The sequence below is a fragment of the Molossus molossus genome, unplaced genomic scaffold, assembly GCF_014108415.1.
Source record: "Molossus molossus isolate mMolMol1 unplaced genomic scaffold, mMolMol1.p scaffold_m16_p_4, whole genome shotgun sequence".
NCBI lineage: Eukaryota > Metazoa > Chordata > Mammalia > Chiroptera > Molossidae > Molossus > Molossus molossus.
The window spans coordinates 41,078,358-41,103,433 of NW_023425377.1; the positions used below are offsets into that span (position 1 = coordinate 41,078,358).

At 49.3% G+C, this 25,076-nt stretch overlaps 1 protein-coding gene and 1 non-coding gene across 2 annotated transcripts in view; one reads left to right on the forward strand and one right to left on the reverse strand.

Moving 5' to 3' along the window:
- The window catches only part of FSTL4 (follistatin like 4), a 400,034-nt gene that overhangs the window by 238,192 nt on the left and 136,766 nt on the right, over positions 1 to 25,076 (forward strand). The window lies entirely within an intron of this gene.
- LOC118616680 lies at positions 19,127 to 19,253 on the reverse strand. The gene has a single exon (XR_004956662.1). It is a non-coding gene; the product is annotated as a small nucleolar RNA SNORA25 (small nucleolar RNA).

A 25,076-nucleotide genomic window follows, 5' to 3' on the forward strand; every position in this document is an offset into this window, starting at 1 on the left:
CTCGAGTTGTTTACATTTGAGTAGACTGAGAATAAACACATGAACAGACCAGTATGATAACTGATAAAGACTCTAAAAGAATGTAATGATGTTTCAGTAGGGGGCTTCATGCTTAGGGTATCTTGGGCAGGCCTCTGTGAAGAGATGGCATTTGAGTTGAGGGCTGAATGTTGAAAAGGAGGCAGCCATGCAAAATTCTGGAGAAAGGGAGATCCAAGCCGAGGCTCAGCATGTGCAAAGGCCCTGAGACCAGAAGGAGCTTGGCATGCTCAAAGACAAAAGGTCACTCTGGCTGGAGCATTAGAAGTGAAGTGAAGGGTGGAAGGGTGTGAGATCAGGGAAAGAGTCAGGCGCCCAGGCAGATAGGGCTTGTGGACCACGGTGGGTCTGGGCGCCTATGAAGGTGGAGTAAGAGTGGGAGGCGAGGTCCCTGACTGCTAGGGATGGGAGAGGATCTGAGGGCTAAGCCTCACCCCTGCATCTGATCCCACCCGAGTCTGTGGGTCAAGAGCTTTGCAGGCTACACGATGCTAACGCAGAGAGTGAATGTTAATACCCACGGCCCTGGTTCGACCTTTTCAGCATTGGGTGTTCTGATTAACTGGCCAATCTCCCTCCTCAGCACATGTAGAAGACACTTTGCTCGAGAGGAAGTTGAAATGGCCAGCCCATCTAATAACAGAATATTGAAAAGGTCACAGCAGTACAGCTGAGTCCTCCAACCTACAAATCACAAACAATGTCTGCTCGGATAACTCATTCTCCTGACAAATCAAGGAGCGGGACTGGAGCCTGCACAGCTGATTAGGCTCATCGGAAATCAGGGGCTGGGAGAAATCGATCGAAGGACACAGCCGCCCATTCCAGGGGTCAGGGCAGCGGCGGTGCTGCGAACAAACCAGCAGGTGGTGGGTTTGCTGTCCCCCGGTGGCCACCGAAAAGACAGCAATGTCGAGTCGAGCGTGAAGTCCCAAGGCAGCCTGGTACCTGTCTGGGCCTCCAGGAGGGAGACCCTGTCTTGGGGTCCTCCTGCCAGGCCAGGAGTTTAGCTGGAGGCCTTTTCTGTTTTTTCCACAGAAGTATTGAAAAGCACCTTTTCCTAAACCATGGCTAAATAAAACACTGGCCATTAAAATTCCTGAAGTTCTATTTTCCCCACTAAGGATTTTTTAGAAATTAGCTTTTACCATGAGCAGCCTTTGGAAAAAGAGTGAGCAAGAACATGCAAAACCCAGACTCCTCATAAAATGAAGACAGGTTTATGGCTTCATTTATTACAGGGTTCCACAAACAATGTTCAAGAAAAATTACTGATGTAATTAAAGACTGAGCAATTAACCTTCTGTGTGCTCAATCAGAGGCCTTCGCGGGGCTTTGCAGGAGCCCAGCTCATCGGCCAGGCAGCGGCCGCGGAGAATCTTAATAGATCAGCCGAGCCGGATTGAAATGGAAAGCTCACCTTAAAAAGAAATCTAAGAAGATTAAGAGACGGATGAACATCAAAAGTGACTGATAAAACCACGATAAGGGATGCGAGCACTGAATGGGAGAAACAGGATACACAGAATATATTTTTCCAAGCGCAGACACAAAGATTTCAGTGGGCTTCGGAGATAAGGGGGCTTGACATTTTGAGAACAGTTGATTAAAAGCTTTTCGGCACAAATGCTCATTTTCACTGGGGGTTGAGCACAAAAATCCATGGTGTAAATTGAAATTCTAAATGCTTAGAAAAGACTAAAAGATTTACTGCCACAGATTCAATTAAGTGGCTAAAAGAATGGACCATCTCCTTCAGGACTCATTTAGGCGTCTGCCTCATAACTGCACAATTTCCCAAACGCTGTTTGCTAATGTGCGTTGGGAGGGATGCTGCCTGCAGGAGGCCCCGGAGGCTTGTTACCCACCTTCAATCAAGACTCAGTGGGAGCTGGAGGCCCAGGCACAGGGCATCCCCGCCAAGTCTCCCCTTCGAGGCCCTACTGTCACAAGACGGGGAGGCTCCTTGTCCACTGGAAGCACAGGTGTTCCCTCGAAGGTCACAGGCCGTAGACAGCAGGCTTCCCCAGCCACCCCGCAGGCAACAGAACCCGGCTTCAGAGGCTGAGAGCAGACTAGACTCGTACTCTCAGAGAGAGCGCCTACCTCAAAGTGCGCACTTGCTTCTCTATTTCTGAGCTGTCAATCTGCCTGCTGACGCTGGAATGTCGTGCGTGCAACTTAGCCAGGCTAAGAGGTTCAGTCGGAAGGGGTTATTTAAAGATCTATTCCTAACAGCACGTTTAAGGCCCAGAGGTGGGCTGGAATCAGCAGGGAGGCCGGTGAGTTATTGCAAAGTGGCAAGTATTCATTGAACGCCTTCTGTACCGCCGTCTGAATTAACGCAGCCACAGAAAACAGCTGTTAACGCGGTGAGGGCTGGGCTCAGTGGGGAGGGCCTCACAAAGCTGTGAGCACCGATGGAAAGGTGGACATGAGCCCCGCGGCCCTCGTTCCAGGCAGCCCTTGGTGTGTGAAAGTGCAGCTGGACCAGCCCAGCGAGAGGAGCTCAGTCCTGTGGACCGCCGCCTCCCAGTGCTGAAAGGCCTACAGCCCACAGCCCCAGTGTCGCCCTGGCCCCAGCACCCAGTACACTGGCTGGAGGTCCAGGAACAAGCTTGCTTGGCCTCCTCATGGATGCTCAAGGCTGTTGTTTGAATAAAAGCAAGGGAGGTGAGATGGAAATATAGTTAGTATAAAGACTCTGGTGCATCGGCCGTAGGCGTTCGGACTGCTGGGGCCTGCTGGCTGCTGGGGTCCAAGTTCAGGGGAAGGCACGGTGAGAGGGGGTGAAAGAAGGGAAGTCATGTAGGGTGGGAATTTCCAGGATTTCTGGGGGACAGCAGTGGATGACCCCCACTGCCTCCTGTGTCCCAAAGGAGAAGCCTGGAGCTGGAAGTGAGGGGCTTTCCAGAACCCCCCTACCCTACATCACCCTCCACCCGCAAAAGCACAGAGGACTGCCTCCCGGGGAGTCTCACACCGTCTGCCCCCCAACCACGGTGCTGAACCATGCAGTTATTGCTTCACTGGTTTTTTTCCCCTCTGAGATCATCAGATTGCTTGGAAAGAGAAAATAATACAAAGGGGTAATTTTTTTCTTGAAGAACAAACGATAGAGCAGACATAAAACCCCCAAATGGAAGTAAAACAGGAGTAAGTTAGAAGAGAGGAGAATCAGTAAAACACACGAGATTTAAAAAGCTGACAGCTACAGGAGACAGGAGAAAAGGAATCAGAAGACTAGAATTTAAATCCCAGATATGAAACTTGAGGTAAAATAATAAAGGAATAAAATAAAAAACAAAATGAATTTCACAATTAAGCATTTAAAAAGAAGATGGCTTAAAAGTGTGAGAGAAGGTTTTATACTTTAAAATATAAAGTAACCAGGGTTAAGAAATAGTTGCTGAGAGGCCCTGGCTGGGTAGCTCGGTTGGTTAGAGCATCGTCCTGCTACGTGCCCCTATACCAGGGTTGTGGGTTCGATCCCCGGTCAGGGCACATACAAGAATGCATAAATAAGTGGAACAACAGATCGATGTTTCTCTCTGTCTCCCTCTCTTCCTCTCTCTCTCTAAAATCAATCATTAAATAATTTTTTTAAATAAATAGCTGCTGAGAAAGAGAGACAAGGAGGCGGCAGGAGGCGTCATGGGAGAGCCTGAGGCCGTCACTCCACAGAGCCACAGAGCAGGCTGAGCCCAGGACCCCCTCCCGTGCCCCACTTCCCTCCGCCCCACCCTGTCCTTTTTCCCACACCCAAGGGCCTGCATCCTCCACTTTGGGGAGGAAAGGGTTGTCCTTTTACGCACGAGCACACAGCAGGCCCAGAGGAACCCTGAAGGCATAGCCGTGAACCCTCGTGCCCACCTACAAGGCGCTCCGGCAACGTGTGTTGGGTGAGAACCAACAAATATTCAAGTGAACAAACAAAGGTGTCCCAGAGCCCAGAAGCCTGGTCCTCGACCTTTCACATCCAATGCCCAATTTCTTGTAACAAATTATTTGTAATACCCCCTTTGGAACCCTGAAGTGAAAATAATAGATAATATAATCTACTTACAACATAATTTCAAAGTAGAATGCCCTAATTGAAATACAAATGAGAAATACCAGGAAAACAATGTGTAGTAAAATATGACCCATTTCAGTATGTGGGTGCTCGTGCGAGGCCACGACAGAGCGCACAATGAGGACGCCAGATGGTGGCATGGAAAGACCCGTGACGGAAGCGGTGATTCAGGTGTCAGGTGCACTGGTTGGCGACTCACCACAGACAACGCGGTGCTGTTGGCAAGGGACTCGGGGGGCGGCTTTCGATAAAGTTCTGAACAAGACAATGTATACTCTTCCCTTGGTTTTCATAGTAATTGTATCCCAAATCCCAAACCCATTAAAATCATGCACAAGACCCATTGAATTTATATATAACCAGAGTGAAGTCCTAGGCTCAGATAGTTGTAAAGGTGTTTTCGCCTGCGTGGCTCTCCAACGAGGCATTCGGAGAAATGGGGACACGATAGTGCATTGTTGTGAAGAACTGTGTACAGTGCAGAATGTTTGACATCCTGGTCCGTGCCCATTCAGTGCCAACAGCCTAATTGGTGCTCACACCACACCTCCAGTCATGTGACAACAGAAAATGCTCCAGTAATTTCCAGAAAACCGCTAGGAGGCAGTTCTGCCCCCTTTAAAACCACTGTCAGTGGCAGAAACTCGGCATCTGACAGTCCCATGGATCTCCTTGTGGCCGTCTGGGTACACATCCCAAGCCTCAGAAGTGGCAGGGGACATTTTTGTGCTGAAAGAAGACATTTAAGAGCAAGGGGAGGAAACCCTACAAGAGAAAACTCTGAGCTTTGGCCCAGGTGTTGGGTCTGTGCTCTGTAGATCCTTGGGCAGAGGACCGGCAACGAGTCTCGCAGAGCGTGAAGACCCTGGTAGAAAGGAGAGAGAAGTGGGCTCCAGCAGGAGCAAAGGACCCGCCGGAGCTCCCCCTGCTGTTGACAGAAGAAAGGATGCTTCTCAATGAGAGGAGTAAATACGTATGAAGGATTACTGTAATCAACTGTTAAATCTCAAGATGACAGATAGAGGTCAGAGGTAAGGGGCGACCATTCCCAGCGTGGTTTTCATGTAGACACAATGCTTTCCATCTAGTTTTTAGAAAGCTCTGGAAAGAGGCCAGCACTACACAGCTGGAATGTCACCCCTCCTTGGAAAATTTATTAGAGCAAGGAGAGGTCGGGAGTCATGTTTCATTCTTAGTTGCAAGGGCCCAGAAAAAGTTAATCTGATGTTCTTCTTACCCTGAGTCATTTAACTCATTTCTAAAATTGGTTTCTTGCTCAGAGCAAGAATTTTGAGGTTTATAAACTCCAAGAAGAGAAAAAAAGTTAATACACAATTGTGTTATTGTGATTGAACAGTTTTATTCTCAAAGATTTAATTCCCCAAATTATGCTTTGAGGGGAAAAAATACTACCCAAGGTAAAATGGCAATTAAACTGCCTGTGTTAGGAAGTGTTACTTAGGATAACTGGGAAATGGGACCGAGTGGGCACGCCCTCTCAGAAAGCGTGAAGACTCACCTCATTTACTCTGGAACTTGATTATTTTTGAAGGGTAAATGCATTGCTGCTCTTAGCTGCCTGAAATTAAAGCGGAATCTGAAAACATCCCGTCTTCTTTGAGCTTATCTTTATTTTTACTGAGCATAATTGGATGATGTAAAGAGAAGTTTACTTTTTAAATGTGTCATCTCTTATTTTTCTCAAGCTGTAATCACATCAACAGGAACTTCCCCACTGGGATTTTATTGCCTTGTCTAGTTGCCTTTCCTAGCCTATCAGACTTAGTGAGTTTAAAGAGTGTTCACAAAGACTGAAAGCCGGTTTATTGCAAAAGTTTTTATTGCCTGAAAAAATAAACTCTAAGAGACATTAATAGTAATGTTTGTGTTTTTAAACTTGAGATTGGAAGCGAGAATATTTTCAGATTTAGGTTCTGCAGAAGGATCGTTGTACCAAAACACATTTCCATGCGTTAAGGTCACAGCTTGAAGCCAGCTTTGAATTAAACAATGGGTCCTTTCTTTCTTACCGTAAAATGGTTTTTAAAAGGTCAGGAAACAGTTAGGGGCTTGTGTGTGTGGGGGGGGGGGGGATCACCCAAAGTTCTCCTTCACATTTTGAAAAAAAAAAAGTTAAGAAAATATTTTCCTTGGAGTGTGTGACGTAGGTAAATGACAGGGGATAAGGGGGAGGGGAGAGTGTGTGCTTCCTGAGGCCCTGGACACGGCCACGGGAAGCGGGGGGCCTCCCTCCACAGGCAGGACCAGTTGTTCCTGGGCAGACTGGGAAATCTCCTCTTAGAGCCTGCCTGCTGGGATTTGTGGGGGCCCTGAAGCCGGCTGGAGCTCTGGGCGCCTGCCTCACCTCTGCAGGGGCAGTTTTGAATCTGAGACCCAGCAGCACGGAGGGTCAGGGAGAGTTCTTTCCACCTGACCTGCCATCTCTAGTTCTTGAGGAAACTCCTGTGAGGGCCACTGACGTACAGCCAGCGGAAGAGCCGACGGAGAAAGGGTTCCAGATCAGAGCTGTGATTGGGCCAAAGAGCAGTAAAGGAAATGCTGTAAAAAGCAGCATAGAGGGCAGAGTTGTGGGGGAGGGGCTTCATTAATCCAAATGCTTTCTAAATCTATAAGAATCCAAACACGAATATTACTGTTCTTAAGTGGCTAAATTCAGGGATTTGTGACCAACGCATCACACCTATATAACCACCACACTGATGAAGAGACAGAATGTCTCCATCACCCAGACAGTTTCCCCATAGCCTTTCCCAGGCCGTCCCCCCTCTACCAGTGCAATTGCTAATCTGATCTCTATCATTATAGATTAATTTTGCCTATTTCAACTTCTTACACATATGAGCATGTAGTGTGTACTCTCTTGTGTCTGGCTTCTTTCACTCAGCTAAATATTTTAGAGATTCATCACATTTATTTTTCAGTGCCCTAGTCGGTCGGTCTTCAAATAGCCATAGGAGTTCACTGCGGACACACCGTGAAAACGGTAGACGTGGTCTCTGCTGCCTTGACGTTTGCTGTGCACCTGCTGAGCCAGCTTTTCTGCCACCAGGAATCTGTCCCAAGAGAACCAGCACAGCGGTGCAGAGAAAGCTCAGCTGGCAGCAGGACAGCCGCCGGGGCCTTGGTCGTCTGCGGTGGAGGGAAGGACAGAACCCCGCCACGTGTTACCGATGCAGCTCTAGCTGTAAGAGATGCAGTGACACAGGAAATGTTGGCAATGGGTGATGAGCAAAACAGTACAGACCACGTGTATAGGATGATCCTCCCGTAAGAGTTTCTGTATCTGTAACTAGCTGGATGCTCACTCTGAATGTCAGGATCACGGGAGACTTGTTTCCTCTTCAGAAACGTGTGTGTGTGTCATTTTATAGTAAGGAAAAGCATTGCATGAAAAAGAAGCATCCTGGGAAAATTCTTCCATCTGGAAAAAGGCCTTGAAAACATTTGCAAATCCATCACCCTGGCAAGCTTGGCCTCAGAGAAAAGGAATGGGGACAGGCCCAACTCTGAGAAGGGACAAAACCCCAGCTCGACGGGCACTCTCACCCAAGTGAATCCAAGGTGTCTGGGCACAGCCTCAGGGGAAGGGCCCTGGGCACAGCCACCCGGGCCCCTCCACCACCACTGTCTGTGTTGTCAGAGTCCCACCCCTGCCATCTGATTCTGGGGACAAGGACCCGTGTAGCTGTAATTCCTCTAATCCCCCTGGTAAATGTTGGAGCCAATGGATTGACTTGGGCAGAACGATGTCTCCCACCAAAGGTACCCACATCCTACTCCCTGAATCTGAGAATGTGTTCCCTGACTTGGCAAAGGGCACTGCAGACATGATCACGTTAAGGCTCTCCAGACAGGGAGATTATCCAGCTGGGCGCAATGTGGTCACAAGGGTCCTTATAAGCGAAGGAGGAGACAGAATGCCAACACCTTAACTTGAGTCCAGTGAGACCCACTTGGACTTCTGGCTTCCAGAACTGTACGATGACAGTTTAGTGTGGTTTTAAGTTACTAAATCTGTGGCAGTCGGCAGCAGCCACAGGAAACCGCTGCTGGCAGCCAAGCTGCCCTGAGAGAGAAGGCCGGGCGGGTGAGGCCGCACCCCTGGGAGGGCAGCGGGCCAGGCAGGGAGGAGGCTCCGGGCAGCTGCACACTGGCTGACGGCAGCCACACGTCTGGCTGGTGCTGAGGGACTCCATGCCGAGTCGCTGGCGGGCCCCGCGCGTGAGCTGGCCCGGGTGTGCTCCCTGTGCCCGCACACGGCCAGCAGCGGGGACTGAGAAGATGGAGTGGGCTGGCCCGTGGACCTGGGGTGACCCCACAGCTCTTTCACTTTGAGGACCTCACTATGGGTGTCTCAGTGCCCAAGTCACCTGCTTCTGCCTCATCCTGGGGGCAGTAGAGAGTGAGGCCCAAAGAAGCAAATCTCCAGAAATGAGCCAAGTAAGAGACCCCGCCAAGGAAGGGGAATCAGAAGCCTGTGGGAGGCAAGGAGAGGGCACCTACTTGGGGAACAGGCAGCGGGCTTGTGGTGAGGTCATTTGGGGGAGGCTAAGTTCAAGGTCAGGATCCACTTCTTAACAAGGGATCATGTCAGAGCTTGAAGCCTTAGCTAAAATCAGTCCCTTCTGAACTGCAGTCTATAAAATAGACGATGAAAGGCCCAGTTAGAAATGAGTTAGCCTGGCTCCCAGCTGGGTCCACACACCTTTCTTGCTATTGGCAGTCGTTATTTGTATGATTATTGATGGGCATATCTTGGGCATGGGCACTGAGGATCCAGTGAGGAGAGAGGGTAGGCAGACCGCCCTGCCTTGAGGATACCTAATGAAGAGCAGCTAGGTGACAACCAGGGACTTCTGATGGGACAGCAGGAGCTGGAAGGAAGTGGACAACTACCAAAGCCATCCCATTTGCTCTTCTTGGTCCCGGTCTGAGGCCAACGATGCCAATCTCAGGCACACTGTGCTCCTCCCTCACCAACGCACCAGTGATCTGATCTACAGCTCTGACCAGTGGCTAGGGATCCCGGCCCCAGGTCTCCCTGCCCCCGGCCCCCATGTGCCCTAGCTCCACACTCATGCCCTCGGACTCCAGGGTCAATGCAGTGTTAGCTGGCTCTGTGCCCCACTTCCTCCCTGAACTGTAAAACCACTCCAGAATTGAAAAAGGGGCTATGTGCGAGCAAATGCACTTTAAAATGAACTGTTACAGGCAGGGGCTGTGTGATGTGGCCTAGAGGGTCTCATTTGCATGCCTGGCATCCTCCAAAAAGTCCCAGAGGAAGATGAGGGAGGGGACTCTCTGCAAAGACTCTGAGCCGAGAGGCAGGCCAGGACGCAGAGCCAGGGCAGCCGCGCCTGGAACCAGGACGGTGGCTCCTCTGTCCTCCCTCTGAGCTTCCTGTCCCGTGCTGTCCCCTGCACTTGCTGTTCACACGGTGGCGTCTGGTCTGCTGCTGCCCGGTTACAACCACTTCCCCATCACACATCCCCCCGTTGGCCTCTCTGGCACCTGTTCCCACTAGAGAAGGGTGAGAAGTCTCCTGAAATGTGCTGAAGGGCTTCCAACCTGTCCTCTCTGGCCTGGCCTCTCCCCTCGAGAGGCAGCTGGACCTCAGGTCTGGGCCCTGGCTCTCCGGGACATGCTTCTTCCCCCCAAATGTGTGTCCCCCACGTACCTCCTCCCGAAGGCCCCCAAATCTAGGTTCAGTGCTTTGCCTGGGCATGCCAGAAGTGCCCAGCGGGACCATGGCTGGTGAAGACCCAGCTGTGTCCCCAGGACCTGGCACATAGAGACACACTGTGTGTGTTGTGGTTGAATCTGTGGTAAATAAGAATTATTTGCATTGTAAATAATCTTCCCCAACATATCTGCTTTGCAAGACTTTGCTTTTAATTATAAAGACTTTTTATAGCAGGGTCCCCATGACTATCTGAAGGCCCTTGGGACCCAGGCACCCATGCTTCTGTGAAAGGCCTTAGGAGCCTTCCTCTTAAAAGACAGAATGCCACCTGTGCTGGTGTTACCCAAGAGGCCTGGACACCCCTCCACCCCCCGCGGGCTGACGACACTGCACCCTGAAGTACCTCCTCCCACAGACAGGGCCCAGCCACAGGTGTCATCTCAAGGGCCTGGGAATGGAAAGGGGGTCTTGGACCAGCATAAAAAAAGAAACGCTGAGGCTGAAATACAAGATTAGACCCCTTATTAGCCATTAAAACTGAAGGGGCGGGAAGATGTATCTGCAGCCTTCTTGTACAGCTGAGCTGCGCTCTGCTAGTGCTGGTTCTAACTTTCCACCAGCGCCTGACGTGCCTCCTGAGCCCGAAGCAAGGTCCAGCCACATTTAACGTAGTTCTGTGCTAAGTGTTGCTTATTTGTTTTATCTCTTTAAAACTTGGTGAGCCATCTGGGAATATCTGTTCACTAGAATCCTCAGGCATCTGGAACACGGGCTCCCTCAACTGTTCTGAGTAACCGTCTCTGCAGGCTGCTACCACCTGTGACCATGCCGTGTGCATTTATTTCCACTCTCTTCACATACAAACTACTTACCAACAGCTGCTCAGGGCCAGGCCATCTACACCTCAGCCAGAGACTGCCGCCGACGTGGCTTCCCGAATCCAGCGGCGTGGACAGCGTGGCAGGAGCCAGAGGGCACAGAGCAGGCCTGAGGCCCACGCAAACATGACGGGACATTTCCCACCCCCGCACACACATTGCTGCCATTGCTTGGCTGCCATCAGTCTGTTCACCCTTCAGTGGAAAAACAGTGCTCCCCAGGTGCAGAACGGCCACGTTTTTGCCGGCCCCCTCCTGGTCTCCTGCTGGTCACTAGCTCTGGCTGATCCTCAGCAGGGGGGAGCACCCGGGGAGCGCCGCTGCACCGCCAGCGTGTTTCTGGTTCCTCCCGCTGCTTAGAAGAACCAAACTTGAGGAAGTGCCTATAAAGCCCCAGGCCCTGTGGCAAACAAAGTCCCAGTAGGCAGTGTGCTTCCTCCTGTTTCTGCAGTTGTTATTTAAGACGTGTGTGTGAGTGTGAGTGTGTGTGTGTGTGTGTGTGAGTGTGTGCACAGCTCCTCACAGTCCCCACTATAACACTGTCAGGTAGCAACTTAAGAAAACAACTTCCAGAGAGCGTTGAAAGTGTTGATCTATCATTCTACGGCTCCACTTGCCTCCACCCCACTCCACTAAGTGTTGGTCCCTCAGGACATCTGTGCAAAACTCCCATTCTCACTCCCAGGGGTTGAACTTGAGAAATGACACCCCCCCACACCCCACCAATCCCCAGAGAGCAGGAGCACCTCGCTTCCTTCGTGCACCCCCTCAGCCTGAGAAGCAGTCTAGCTCCAGCCCAACATCAGACCTTTGCTTCCTCCTCTGTAGAGGGGTTCTTTGTCACCAAAAATTATCTCCAGGGTGACAAAAAGGTCCCCGATGGCTCCTCCCACAGACCAGGGTTTACTCACAGGGCACTTCATGATTGGGCTATGAAAAGCATTTGTAATGCCTCAGAACATAAACACTGAACACTGAGCTCAGCAGAATACAATATGGCATTTCTACCGGGGCGGGGATGAGGGTAGACGGGCGGTGCCTGTGCAATGTGGAAGGGGGGCAGAATTGTGCAAAAAAAGAGCAAAATTCTCATCTTTCATACTGGGATGTTAACAAATAATGCCTAACACTTAAAAAAACAAGAAGCGAAATTTTTTTAAGTTAATTCCTAAGTAACGAAGTAAAAGATGCTGAAACACGTGAAGGGTTGCCACTAGAGAAGAGAAATGGAAGAAAGGGACCAAGCCTTGTGGTTTTTCATTAAAAGCCCTAAGTAACTATTGGATTTGAAATTAAAGTATGGGCTCTCGCCCTGGCCAGTTGGTTCAACAGTCAGAGCATCGGCCCGCGGACCACGGAGTTGCGGGTTCGATTCCGGTCAAGGGCACGTACCTTGGTTGCGGTTCAGTCCCTGGCCCTGGTCAGGGTCGCGTGGGAGGCAACCAGCATCAATGTTCTCTCTGTCTCACCTTCTCTTTCACCCTCCCACTCTATCTGAAAATAGATGAAAAAAATATCCTTGGGTAAAGATTTTTAAAAATAATAATAAATAAAGTATGGGCTCTAAATTCTTTAAATTATGGACTCATATACTTTGTCTAAAATATAACTTTTAAAAGTATGTTAAATAGTTAAAGATATAAGATAAGGTAGAAATCATCTTGAAGGAACTAAATACTCTGGAAAAGAGCCAAATGAAACTTACAGGAAAAGACTTAATTGCCACTGTAACCAACAATCCAGATACAGATTAGACAGCTGAAGGCAGAATGAACTCACGGAAAACAGATGAAGAAACAACCAGAATGTAGCATCGAAAAATAGAAAGAAAACAGGAAACAAGCAGCTAAAACCTGGATGACAGAATGAAAAGGACCAACATCCACCTAATAGGAGCTGTAGAAGGTGAAAATAACAAGAATGAAAGAGGCAAAGTCTGAAGACAATGTCTGGGAATTTTCCAGGATTGAAGACCTACTTTCAGATTGAGAAAGTACAGTAAAGTCCAGGCAAGAGGATAAAAGCAGATCCAAGATTAAATATATGATGGCAAAACTGTAGAATATCAAAGACAATGAGAAAAGTTTAAAAACAACCAGAGATTTAACCCTGACCGGCATGGCTCAGTGTAGAACACTGGCCTACACACTGGAGGGTCATGGGTTCGATTCTCACTCAAGAGCTTGTACCTGGGTTGCAGGTTTGATTCCCAGCCCTGGTAGGTTGGTCAGGGCTCATGTAGAAGGCAACCAATGCATGTGGCGCCTCCCTTCCCTTCCACTCTCTCTCTAAAAAAAAGGGGGGGAAATATCTTCAGGTGAGTATTAACAACAACCTGAGATTAAAAAAAAGAGAGAGAGACATATTACCTACAAAGGGATAACACTTAGACTGGCAGAAGACAAAAAGAGCAAATAATAGAACACAATGGAAAAATGGTGGTGGCGCCACGTAGAGGGAGAGGGGATGCCGTGAGGGTCATGGGGAGATCTGTGGGCCCAGAGGGAGGGAGAAGGGGTGCCGTGAGGGTCGTGGGGAGATCTGTGGACCCAGATGGAGGGAGAAGGGGTGCCGTGAGGGTCATGGGGAGATCTGTGGGCCCAGATGGAGGGAGAGGGGGTGCCGTGAGGGTCGTGGGGAGATCTGTGGGCCCAGATGGAGGGAGAGGGGGTGCCGTGAGGGTCATGGGGAGATCTGTGGGCCCAGATGGAGGGAGAGGGGGTGCCGTGAGGGTCATGGGGAGATCTGTGGGCCCAGATGGAGGGAGAGGGGGTGCCGTGAGGGTCGTGGGGAGATCTGTGGGCCCAGATGGAGGGAGAGGGGGTGCCGTGAGGGTCATGGGGAGATCTGTGGGCCCAGATGGAGGAAGAGGGGGTGCTGTGAGGGTCCATGGGGAGATCTGTGGGCTCAGATGGAGGGAGAGGGGGTGCCGTGAGGGTCGTGGGGAGATCTGTGGGCTCAGATGGAGGGAGAGGGGGTGCCGTGAGGGTCATGGGGGGATCTGTGGGCCCAGATGGAGGGAGAGGGGGTGCCGTGCGGGTCATGGGGAGATCTGTGGGCCCAGATGGAGGGAGAGGGGGTGCCGTGAGGGTCCATGGGGAGATCTGTGGGCCCAGATGGAGGGAGAGGGGGTGCTGTGAGGGTCATGGGGAGATCTGTGGGCTCAGATGGAGGGAGAGGGGGTGCCGTGAGGGTCATGGGGAGATCTGTGGGCCCAGATGGAGGGAGAGGGGGTGCCGTGAGGGTCATGGGGGGATCTGTGGGCTCAGATGGAGGGAGAAGGGGTGCCGTGAGGGTCATGGGGAGATCTGTGGGCCCAGATGGAGGGAGAGGGGGTGCCGTGAGGGTCATGGGGGGATCTGTGGGCTCAGATGGAGGGAGAGGGGGTGCCGTGAGGGTCATGGGGAGATCTGTGGTCTCAGATGGAGGGAGAGGGGGTGCCGTGAGGGTCATGAGGAGATCTGTACAGTTTCCTTTGTTGCCAAAATGAAAAGTTTACATCAGGCAGGTGCTGTTTGCTGCTTCCCAATATCCGTCTCCCCACCTCCCTCTTTAATGACAAAATTTCTAAGTCACCTGAACACTTTGCCATTCAGACACAATTCTACATTCCCCAGCCTTCCTACACTAAGTTCTGGCCAATGAGATGAAGCTGAAGTGTATTGAGTGTTCCAGAAGTCACCTTACAGAAGGGGGGTGCCCGCCTCCTTCCCTCCATCTTTATTGCCGCCTGAAGGAGGCTGTTTGGCTGGAGTTCTAGCTCTATCCTGGACCCAGAGGCCAAGGCAGGCCACACCCAGGGGATGGCAGGATGGTGAACTGGGAGCACCCTGGGTTCATGACAAGTTAGTGGAGATACCAGGCCAGCTCTGGATTTCCTGCTTCTGGATTCTTTTACATGGAAAAGAGCAAGAACTTGCTCAAGTCACCCTTTTGGGATGCCTGTTACAGCAAATTTAATTTAACCGATGCTGAAGCGCTTTTGACTGCAGGAATGTAAACAGGAACCAAGCCTTGGGAGAAACCTGGAGAAGGAAGAGAGTGAGGGAGTGGTGGGGCCTGAGAGCCTGGGGCAGGGGGAAGAGCTGCCTGAGATGGCAGAGCCTGGGCCCTTCCTGCAGCTGCGAGTCCTCAGGCAGGAGGCCAAGGCCAGTGGGCTGTGTCTCCAGCCAGGAGCATCGGCCCCGAGGGCCCTACCTCAGTGCCTCTCATAACTGTCACCTGGGTAGGCACATGACACTCTCTGAGAGTGAGAAAAGAAGTAGTCCCCGTGGGTTCTGTATGGGGTGACAGCTCAGAGTCATCATGGCAGCATCACATTCCAAAGCGCTAAGCTGCGCTGGCTGTGCCGTTAGCACCCTCGGTGCGCTGGGCTGGGTCTTGTGGGTGCGCGGTTTCTGCACTGCCTTAGGCTCCTCGGAGAGCTGGGGCTGCAGGGAAGAGATGGACACACAGAAACACACACACCCGTGCACACGGGCTTCCAAGAGGGGGTGTAGCCTGGCACTAAATTGTCTAACAATTAGAAGATCATGGTGGTCTTGTCCCTCAGGACCACCCACTGCTCCTCTCTGGGTTTGTGCCGCTCACAGAGGGGTCTACACCCAGCCCTCCCTCTGCAAAGAGGAGTAAATTATCACAAGATGTGTTTCCTTTCTTTGGCCTGTGAACTTGAGAAAACTATCCTGAGATCTCACTCGGTGTGATTACAAACCCCACAAGCCCTTGCGCCCTCTCTAACTAGCAGTTATTGGAAAGATGATGGTGACTTACGTGCTTTAATTAGCCTGTATGCAGTAGTACTTTGGTTCTCCTGGAGGGTTACAAAGCCAGTGTCGTTGTCAGCAATGGTAATAAGAACCACACTGTTCAGTCTCTCTGTGGTGGGCTCCATGCGCAGGACTTTCCATGCATCACCCCACTTAAACCTCATGAGTACCCAGTGAGGCAAGTTCTATTATTATCCCCATTTCTCAGGTGAGGACTCTGAGGCACAGATAAGTAACTAGTCCACAGTCCCTCCACAAGGAAGGGGAGGAGGCAAACCATGTGTGAGTTCAGATCTGTTGGACTCAAGAGTCGTGGGAAGCAAGGTGGGGGACACACAGCTGAGGGTCCTGCTTGTGCACACAGAGACCATCAGAGACCCCACAGCCCTCCTGCCCTCCAGCTCCCTCACCTGGCTAGACTCAGGGCCGCGCTAATCTAGCAGGCTTACAGCCCTTCTCCCAAGGCACAGGTCTCCTCTCTTCCGGGACCCCCACCAACTTTTATAGGGTTCAGATCATCTCCTCTAAGGAAAGAGGCCAGAAGGCCCCTTCTGGAAGGAGACCCCAGGACTTGCCTTTGTTCTCCTCTCCCAGTTCCTCTCCCCTCCTCCCCCAGCCACACGACCTGGTCTCCTGTGGGGAGGGAAAACAGGTTCCTCACTTCCCACATCCTCCCCAACTTAGTTGCAAATGCTCCAAATGCTGTGGACTCCATCTCTTTGTTTCTTGCTATTAAAAGCCAAGATTATAGAACTTGAGAAATAAATCAGTTTTCTGAAAGCCTGTTGTCTACAAATAGAGAACCTTAGTTTCCAGAACAGCGTCTCTGCTATGAGTTTCACGAGCCAAGAATTGGATACCTTTGCGTTCTGTGCACCATATTCTCCCCTGAGCCTCATGTCTGGTTTTAGTGGCAAAAGGACTTAGGAGAAAAAATAATTCACTGGAAATGAAAAACCACCAGCCATCATTTTGAAATACAGATGCTCCTCAACTTACGATAGGGTTACGTGCCAATAAACCCATTGTCAGTTGAAAATATCATAAATTGAAAATACATTTAATACGTAACGTGACCTCCCCAACACCGCAGCTTTGCCTCACCTGCCTTAAATGTGGTCGCACATGCGGTAGCCTGCGGTTGAGTTTCATCTCGAGAGTGCTTGCCTTCCTCTTCCTCTCACCGGGACCAGGGGACACGGGTGGGTGTTTTGTAGACACGATGGGATGTGAACACACAGCATCCCAAACACACCGGTGACACAGGGCACTGGAGAGTCGGGGTGTTGACCTTCGTGGCACAGCCGATCGGGAGTTGCGCTCACTGCCCCTTCGCAGTCTCCTACTGCGTAGCTAGCTCTAGCCCGGGAGAGGACCAAAATCCGAAGTCCAGTTCCTATTGAATGTGAATCGCTTTTGCACCATTATAAAGTCAAAAATCTTAAGTTGAACCATCGTAAGTCGGGGACCGTCTGTCCTGTCCTGCTCACCTGGCTGTGGCTTAGATAACACTAGAAGCCTTGGCTTCTTTGTCTCTGGCGTGAGGAGCTGAACTTGCTGTTCTTGCGGGCCTTGCGGGCTCTGCTGACCCACGATTCTGGCGTTCCAGCAGGAATGCGGGCCCTTTCCCTCGGGCACGAGGAAGGGCCTCTCTCCCCTGCCAGCCGAGGCAGTTGGGGGACCCAGGTCGTACTGAGCCTTCCACACTGCGTGCCCAAGATTAGCCCAAGACAAATGGTCCTGCCTGAAACGAGATGCCGGCCACCCCCATCTGTGGGGGGGTAGAACTGGGGTTGTTATGGGCTTGATTTGTGAACTTGAATGAGGGCTTCTGGAAAGCTATTTGTAAAATTCATTGCTGTCACCGGCTGCAGCAAACACATTCCATCTTCTCAGAATAAGTGATTCCACGTTCCACGCATTCATAAAACAGAGTGGACCGCGGGTGGGGGTGGGGAGGACAGGACGAAGGGTGGGGCAGGATGACGAGGGTGGGCCTGGGGAGAGTGGCCCGGGGCAGAGACCCCCAGGCGCCTCGCTGCTGATGGAGGGGAAGGTGGTTACAGGGAAACTCCCCTCAGCCCCCTCCCTGGCACCAGGGTCTGCTCTTGCCTTTCTCCTGGGAGGTCTTTAGAGGGATTTCTGCAAGCCCTAGGGAGGGGGTCACCCCATTTGCAGAATGTATCCATTCAGTTCTAGGCCTGCAGGGAGTCCGAGTCCTGTGAGCAGGACATGCGGGGAAGAAGCCTGGAAGGGCCCAGGGCTGGGACCTCGGGGGGAGGGAAGATGAGACCAGTGGAGGAACCAGAAAGCTGCCCAGGGTCAGCTCAGGCATGAGCACATTTCGAGGAAGTTGAAGCCATCTGAGATCTTTTCTAGAACAAGATTTTCCCTGTCAAATAACCACTGGCACCTAGGGCAAGTTTCTAGATCAAAGTGTAATTTAAATTTAAAAATTGAGTTAGTAAAGAAAATTAATTTGCTAAGCTACTCTTTTATGCCCTTGGGAGAATTTGACTAATACACTCACTTCCAAACCTCAGCTTGGTTATATGAAATATGGGGGTAACACCCCACACTATTTGCCTCGGACCGCTGCTGCGATTCCCAGTAAGTCAATGCACGGACTGATTTTAGGGTACTCACAGCTGCAGAGCAGGAAAGGGCTCCCCATCCTGACACAGGGTCATTGTGGCAGCTCTCAGTCCACGATGAACCCACCAGGCCCTCTTGGTTGTTGTGTGAACACCTTGGTCACAGGTGCTCTATGCTTGTTGCTGACAGGAAGTCCCTGGGTCTGTAGGGTGTGTCCCTGGTTGGGGTGGGGCTGACAGTTCTTAATGGCTCATTTTCTCCAGAAGCTGCAGGGCCTTCCACCGAAGGGCTGAATCAGGGTTGGTGCTCAGGTGGCTGGCCGCCCGCCTGTGACAGCCTCTGAACCAGGCCCTCTGCAGGTGACATTGCCACTGCTGATGTTACTAATGAAGGCTCTGACCTGGGTCATCAGAGCAAGACCAGCTGTGTGTGCCATGCAGTGTGGATTTCTGCCCTCTGGTGCTGGGGGGCTCAGGAGTCCATGGGGTGCAGAGGCCTGGCGCTGAAGCCCAGAGTGCTGTTTGCGAGGGGCTCACGGAGGGGTCTCAGTTCTTTCTAGTCAGGTGTTCCTTGGGAGCTCGTTCGGAGCCAGGACTTCGGGTTAACCAGAACACCCACCTCCCTGCCGTGCTATTACGGAGGCTTTGCCGCAGGGCTGCTCGTCCAAACAGGAGGCGTTTCTGCTCCAATCACACTGGAGACCATACTGCATGAACTCTCGCTGCTGTGAATCTGAATCGCTTAGCTCGGAGGGGGCCTGTGGGGGGCGGTTCGTAGTGGCCACTCCTGCAGGGTGCGTGGCCGGTCTGTGTGGCCGCCAGGAACTGGGCTCTTCTGGCTCTGCCAATTCCCCCACGTGTGAACTTGAGCAGGTGTCTTATATTCTGTGTCTGTTTCCTCGTCTTTAGAATAAAAAAATAGGGCCATTTGGGGAATTAAGTAAGACAAATGAAATAAAGCAACTACCAAATACCTGGCTCAGAGCAGGCCCTTAACGGACAGTAAGGGTTGATTGCTTGGGGGTTTGTTTGTTTGTTTGTTTGTTTGTTTCTTCTATCTTTTTAAATCTTGTATCTCCTCAGGAAAACACAGCACCATTGAGTGTCTATTGCATCCTATAGAGAAACTCAGTCTTAGGCCACAGAGTTAAGAACTCCTGGTTTTGGTCCCATAAGCTCTCCCTTAAATCACCTGCTTGTTTTTGTTTTTATTAGTTAAGAATTGTCTTCTTCAGGGTCCTCCTGAGAACTAAGTTGAGGAAACTATATGGTGCTGATCTGACCTCAAGGAACTGAAAGTCCAGGAGGACTGGGCAGGGTAGCCTGTCTGCCTGCCCACTCCCCACCCGTGCACCCTCCTCCCCACAGGCACCACCCTCCTGCAGGGAGAGACCTACGCTGCCGCCGAGGAAACTGGTGGCTGCCAACTGCACTAACGAACCTCGTCAGATACAGATGCACTGGACAGACAGGGAGCGTGCACCATTTGGAGAAAACCAAGAGCATAAAAGAGAAGAAACAAGATGAACAAAAAGAATAACTAACCCTGGAGGATATGAAAAAAAAGAAAACAATTTAATTCTAATAAAAACCCTTAGAAATACTTGAGAAGATAACATTTCCATAAGATAAGAAAGGGCTGCTATGCCCTGGCTGCTTTGGCTCAGCAGTTAGAGCATCAGCTCTCAGATTGAAGGGTCACAGGTTTAATTCCTGGTCAAGGGTATGCACCTTGGTTGCAGGTTCAATCCCTGGCCCTTGTTGGGGTCGTGCAGGAGGCAATCAATCATATGTCTCTCTCACATTGATGCTTCTCTCTCTTTCTCTCTCTCTCTTTTTCTCTCTCTTTCTTTCTCTTTCTCTCTCTCTCCCACTCTCCTTCTCTCTCCCTCCCTCCCTTCCACTCTATCTAAAGAATCAATGGAAAAATATCCTCAGGTGAGGATTAACAAAAAAGGAAGAAAGATAGGGCTGCTATGAAGAGAGGAATAGAGCAAGAAATATTTCTTGGAAATTAAAACACAATGTCTAAAATTTAAAATTCAATTGAAAGACTCAAAGGAAAAGTCACAGTATCTCATAATATAGATTTAAAAAGAGATGGCACTGTGGCCAGTGTGGCTCAGTTGGCTGAGCGTCATCCCATGCATCAAAGGTCACCGGTTCGATTCCTAGCCAGGGCACGTGCCCGGGGTGCAGGCCCAATCCCTAGTAGGGGGTGTGCAGGAGGCAGCCAGTCGATGTTTCTCTCACACATCAATGTTTCTCTCTCCCTTCTTCTCTCTCTAAAAATCAATAAAAACATTTTTTTAAAAAGGTGGAGGTGACAGGCATAGACCATCCATCTAAGGCTCTCAGTATATATCCACTCAAATTTGTCCACTCAGAAAAAGGGAACAAAGAAATTTGAGAGGAGGAAATTATAAAGGAATGATCGAAGAAAACTGACCAAGCTGAAATGAGTTATAGACCCTGGGATGGAAAAACCAACTGAGAACTGAGCAGGGGAGTGAAAGAAGGTCTACAGCTGCATGTCCTCTTGAAATTTCAGAACATCAAGAACAAAGAGAAAATTCTAGGGCTTCTGGAGAGAAAAGACAGATTGTCAACAAAGAATCAGGAATCACTGTTATCAGATAAGTGATATCAATACTAGCAGGCAATAAAATAATTGCCTTCAAATTGCTTAAGGAAAACTATTTTATACTTAAAATTCTATTCCAAATAAAAGCAATTTCAGACATTCAAAGGAACAGAAAATTACCTCCTTTCTGGTCAAAAAAGGGGTGGGGAGGCAGCAGGTGTAATCCAGTTAAACAGAAAAGGAATCTAAAAAAAAATAGAGCTGAGCTAGTCAAAGAAGCACCTGATGCTCAGCAGTTAGAGCATCAGCCTAACTGAGGACCAAAGGGTTGGAGGGCACGTACCTGGGTTGCAGGTTCAATCCTCGGCCCTGGTCAGGGTTGTGTCTTTCACATTGATGTTTCATTTCTCTCTCTTTCTCCCCCTTCCCTTTCACTCTATATAAAAATAAATAGAAAATTATGCTCAGGTGAGGATTAACAAAAGCAAGAGAAAAAAAAACAGCTGAACTAACCCAGGTGAGTAGTGAAATGATCCCAGGAGGACAGGTGGAACGATTGTGTAAGAAACTGGGAGGTAATCCATTCAAGTTAGAGGAGGAAGTAAGAAGGGTCTGAGAAGAAAGTGGATTTCATTTCTTAGAAAAGTCAGATTAAGAAGCTCTACGACTTCCGGTCAAGATGGCGGTGTAGGGAAACGCAGTATCGCGTTCTCCCACAACCACATCCAAGTTACAACAAAACTACAGAACAACCATCATCCAAAACCTCCTGAAATCAAGCTGAATGGAAGTCCTACAACTATGGAATTAAAAAAAAAAAAAGCACCTACATCCAGACCGGTAGGAGGGGCGGCGGCGCGAGGGGTGGCGGCAGCGGTGCGGCGGTGCAACGGGCTGGTCCCACACCCACGTGTGGCGGATAAAAATCAGGAGGCTCCCGCGGCTGGGAAGGTCCTTCCTGAGGACTGAGGGGTCCCCGTCCCACACCAGGTGCCCCGCTCAGGGTTCCAGTGCCAGGAAGAGAAGTCCCCATAACTTCTGGCTGGAAAAACCAGCAGAAACTGAGGCTCAGGGAAGCTGACCTGGCTGGAGCCCCAGGCAGCTCCCTAAAGGGCCGGCGCAGGGACTTATCGGACTCTCTCCCTCTGAGCTCGGAGGGGAGGCAGCTCGAGGGGCACCAGAGACATACAGGGAAGAACTGAGCTGTTTGGCACTGGAGCGAGGGCTAGAGAGGGGGCTTTCTCGGGGACAAACATGCTGTAAGAGGCCTTTGTTCCTTTGGTGAGCCCTTCCCTGGGGCGGCAGACAGTCGCCACATCTGGGACTCCAGCAACCTGGCTCACACTGGTAGCCCCGCCCTGCTGACTCCCTGAGGCCCTGCCCCACACCGCCCCACACCGCCCCACACCGCCCCACACCGCCCCACACAACTTTCAAGCCCACCCAAGCTGTTGCTACTTGCTTAACCATAGGATTGCCCTGTCTTGGATCCTGCTTCAGGTTTTCCTAAATTCTTTCAAACGAGCAGCATCAGCTCTCAGCGAGCCCCATACCTCTCATTAAGTAATACACAGAAACAAACACAGGGAGGCAGCCAAAATGAGGATACAAAGAAACAGGTCCCAAATGAAAGAACAGAACAAAACCCCAAGAAAAGAACTAAGCGAAATGGAGATAAGCAACCTAACAGATGCTGAGTTCAAAACACGGCTTATAAGGATGCTCAATGAACTCAGTGAGGGCCTCAAGAGCATAAAAAAGGACCAGTCAGAAATGATCGCTGCACAGTTAGAAACGAAGGAGGCTTTAACTGAAATAAAGAATAATTTACATAGCTTCAATAATAGAGTACGTAAATCCAAGGAGCAAACCTTCGATTTGGAATATAAGGAAGCAAAAAATCCCCAATCAGAACAGCAAAAAGAAAAAAGAATCCAAAAAAATGAGGATAGTTAAGGAGCCTCTGGGACAACTTCAAGCGTGCCAACATTCGCATCTTGGGGGTGCCGGAAGGAGAAGAGAGAGAACAAGAAATCGAAAACCTGTTTGAAACAATAATGGCAGAAAACTTTCCTAACTTGGTGAAGGAAACAGACATACAAGTCCAGGAAGCACAGAGAGTCCCAAACAAGATGAACCCCAAGAGGCCCACACCAAGACACATCATCATCAAAATGCAAAAGGTTCAAGACAAAGAGAGAATCTTAAAAGCAGCAAGAGAAAGGCAGCTAGTTACCTACAAGGGAGTTCCCATCAGGCTGTCAGCTGATTTCTCAAAAGAAACTTTGCAGGCCAGCAGGGAGTGGCAAGAAATATTCAGAGTGATGAAAACCAAGAACCTACCACCAAAATTACTCTATCCTGCAAAGCTGTCATTTAGAATCGATGGACATATAAAAACTTTCCCAGACAAGAAAAAGTTAAAGGAGTTCATCACTACCAAACCGTTATTATATGAAATGATGAAGGGTCTTTTTAAAGAAAAAGATAAAATGTATGAACAAACAAAATGGCAATGAATACATATCTATCAACAATGGAATCTACAAACAAAATGAACAGGAAGAACAGGAACATTCTCATAGATACAGAGAACATTTTGTTGGTTGCCCGTTGGGAAGGGGGTTGGGGGAATGGATGAAAAAGGTGAAGGGATTAAGAAGCACAAATTCATTGCTAGACTGACAAACCTCAAAGGGAAAGGGGTTGGGGGGTGGGAAGAAATAAACCAAAGAACTTATATGCATAACCAATGGACACAGACAATAGTTTGGGAAAAGGTGGGAGGGGGGAGGAGGGGGTCAATGGGGGAAAAATGTGGAACATCTGTAATACATTTACATCCAACAATAAAGATGTGGAAAAAAAATAATAATAATAAATAAATAAATAAATAAAAATACTTTTAAAAAATGGAAAAAAATAAAAAAGGAAGCTCTACGACTAGCGATATGATAAAGAAAAAAATCTTTGAATACATTTTTCAAAGGCAATTAAAAATTCTGGAAAAAACAAATTGCTAAACAAGAAAGGCACGGTCAAATATTAAGCCAACGAAAATATGTCATGATGTTGAGTAATTGAAGGACGGTAAAGAAAGAGAACTATGTGACTGTGAAGCCTGAAACAACCCCATTCAGATAGCACAGGGGTCACCTGGGTGCTTCACCGCACGGTGAGGTTTCTGTGTCTTTCTGGGGAGGTTATGGGCATGTCATCAGAATGTTGGTAATGTTCTTCGTTCATTTCACTTTGAGAGCCAATGAATAGAAACTTATACTTATTACCTATAGTAACAGAACGTAGCAAAGTAAAATTAATGTTATAGATCATTTAAGTCAGAAGTAACAGGGAAGGATCAGGGATTGCATTTCTTCTACCATCAAGGAGCAAGAAAGACTGCCTAATTGATCTTTCTTTTCTCTTCTTTTTAAATTTAATTTATTTCTTATTTTTTAAAATCACGTATTACTTTTTAATTACAGTTGACATCTAATATTATATTAGTTTCAAGTGTACACCCCAGTTATTAGACATTATATAACTTACCAAGTGATCATCCTGATAAATCTCATACATATCTGACCCCATATATAGTTATTAGAATATTATTGACTATATTCCCTATGCCGTATTTTATATCCCTATGACTTTTGTGTGTGTGTGTGTGGTACGTGCCCCTAGCGGGAACCAAACCCAGGACTCTCTGGTCCGCAGGCCGACGCTCAACTGCTGAGCCAAACTGGCCAGGGCCCTATGACTTTTCTTTAACAACTAATTTGTACTATTTAATCTCATCACATTTTTCACTCATACTCCCCAACCCTCTTCCATCTGGCAACTGTCAAAATATTCTCTGTATCTCCCTGGCCGGTTTGGCTCAGCGGTTAGAGCGTTGGCCTGCGGTCCAGAGAGACCCGGGTTTGGTTCCTGCTAAGGGCATGTACCTCGGTTGCAGTTTGTCCCCGGCCCTGGTTGAGTCATGTGGGTGGCAGCCACTCGATGCGTCCCTTTCACGTCGATGTTTCTCTCTGTCTCTCTCTTCCTCTCTCTCCCTCCCGCTCTGTCTGAACAAAAAATGGAAAAATGTCCTCGGGTGAGGATAAAAAACAAAACAAATAAACAAACAAAAAAACATATATATATATATAGATTTTTTTTTTTCTCTGTATCTTTCTATTTCTGTTCTGCTTAGTTATTTATTTTGTTTTTTAGGTTCAGTTTGTTGATAGATATGTATTTACTGCCATTTTATTGTTCATATTTTTTATCTTTTTTTCCCCCTTCTTCTTAAAGAAGACCCTTTAGCATTTTTTTGTATGTGCCCCTAGCAGGAACCAAACCCATGCCTCTCTAGACCGCGAGCCAACGCTCCAACTGCTGAGCCAAACCTGCCAGGGCTGGGAACCTCTTTATTTGACCTTGAATTCCAA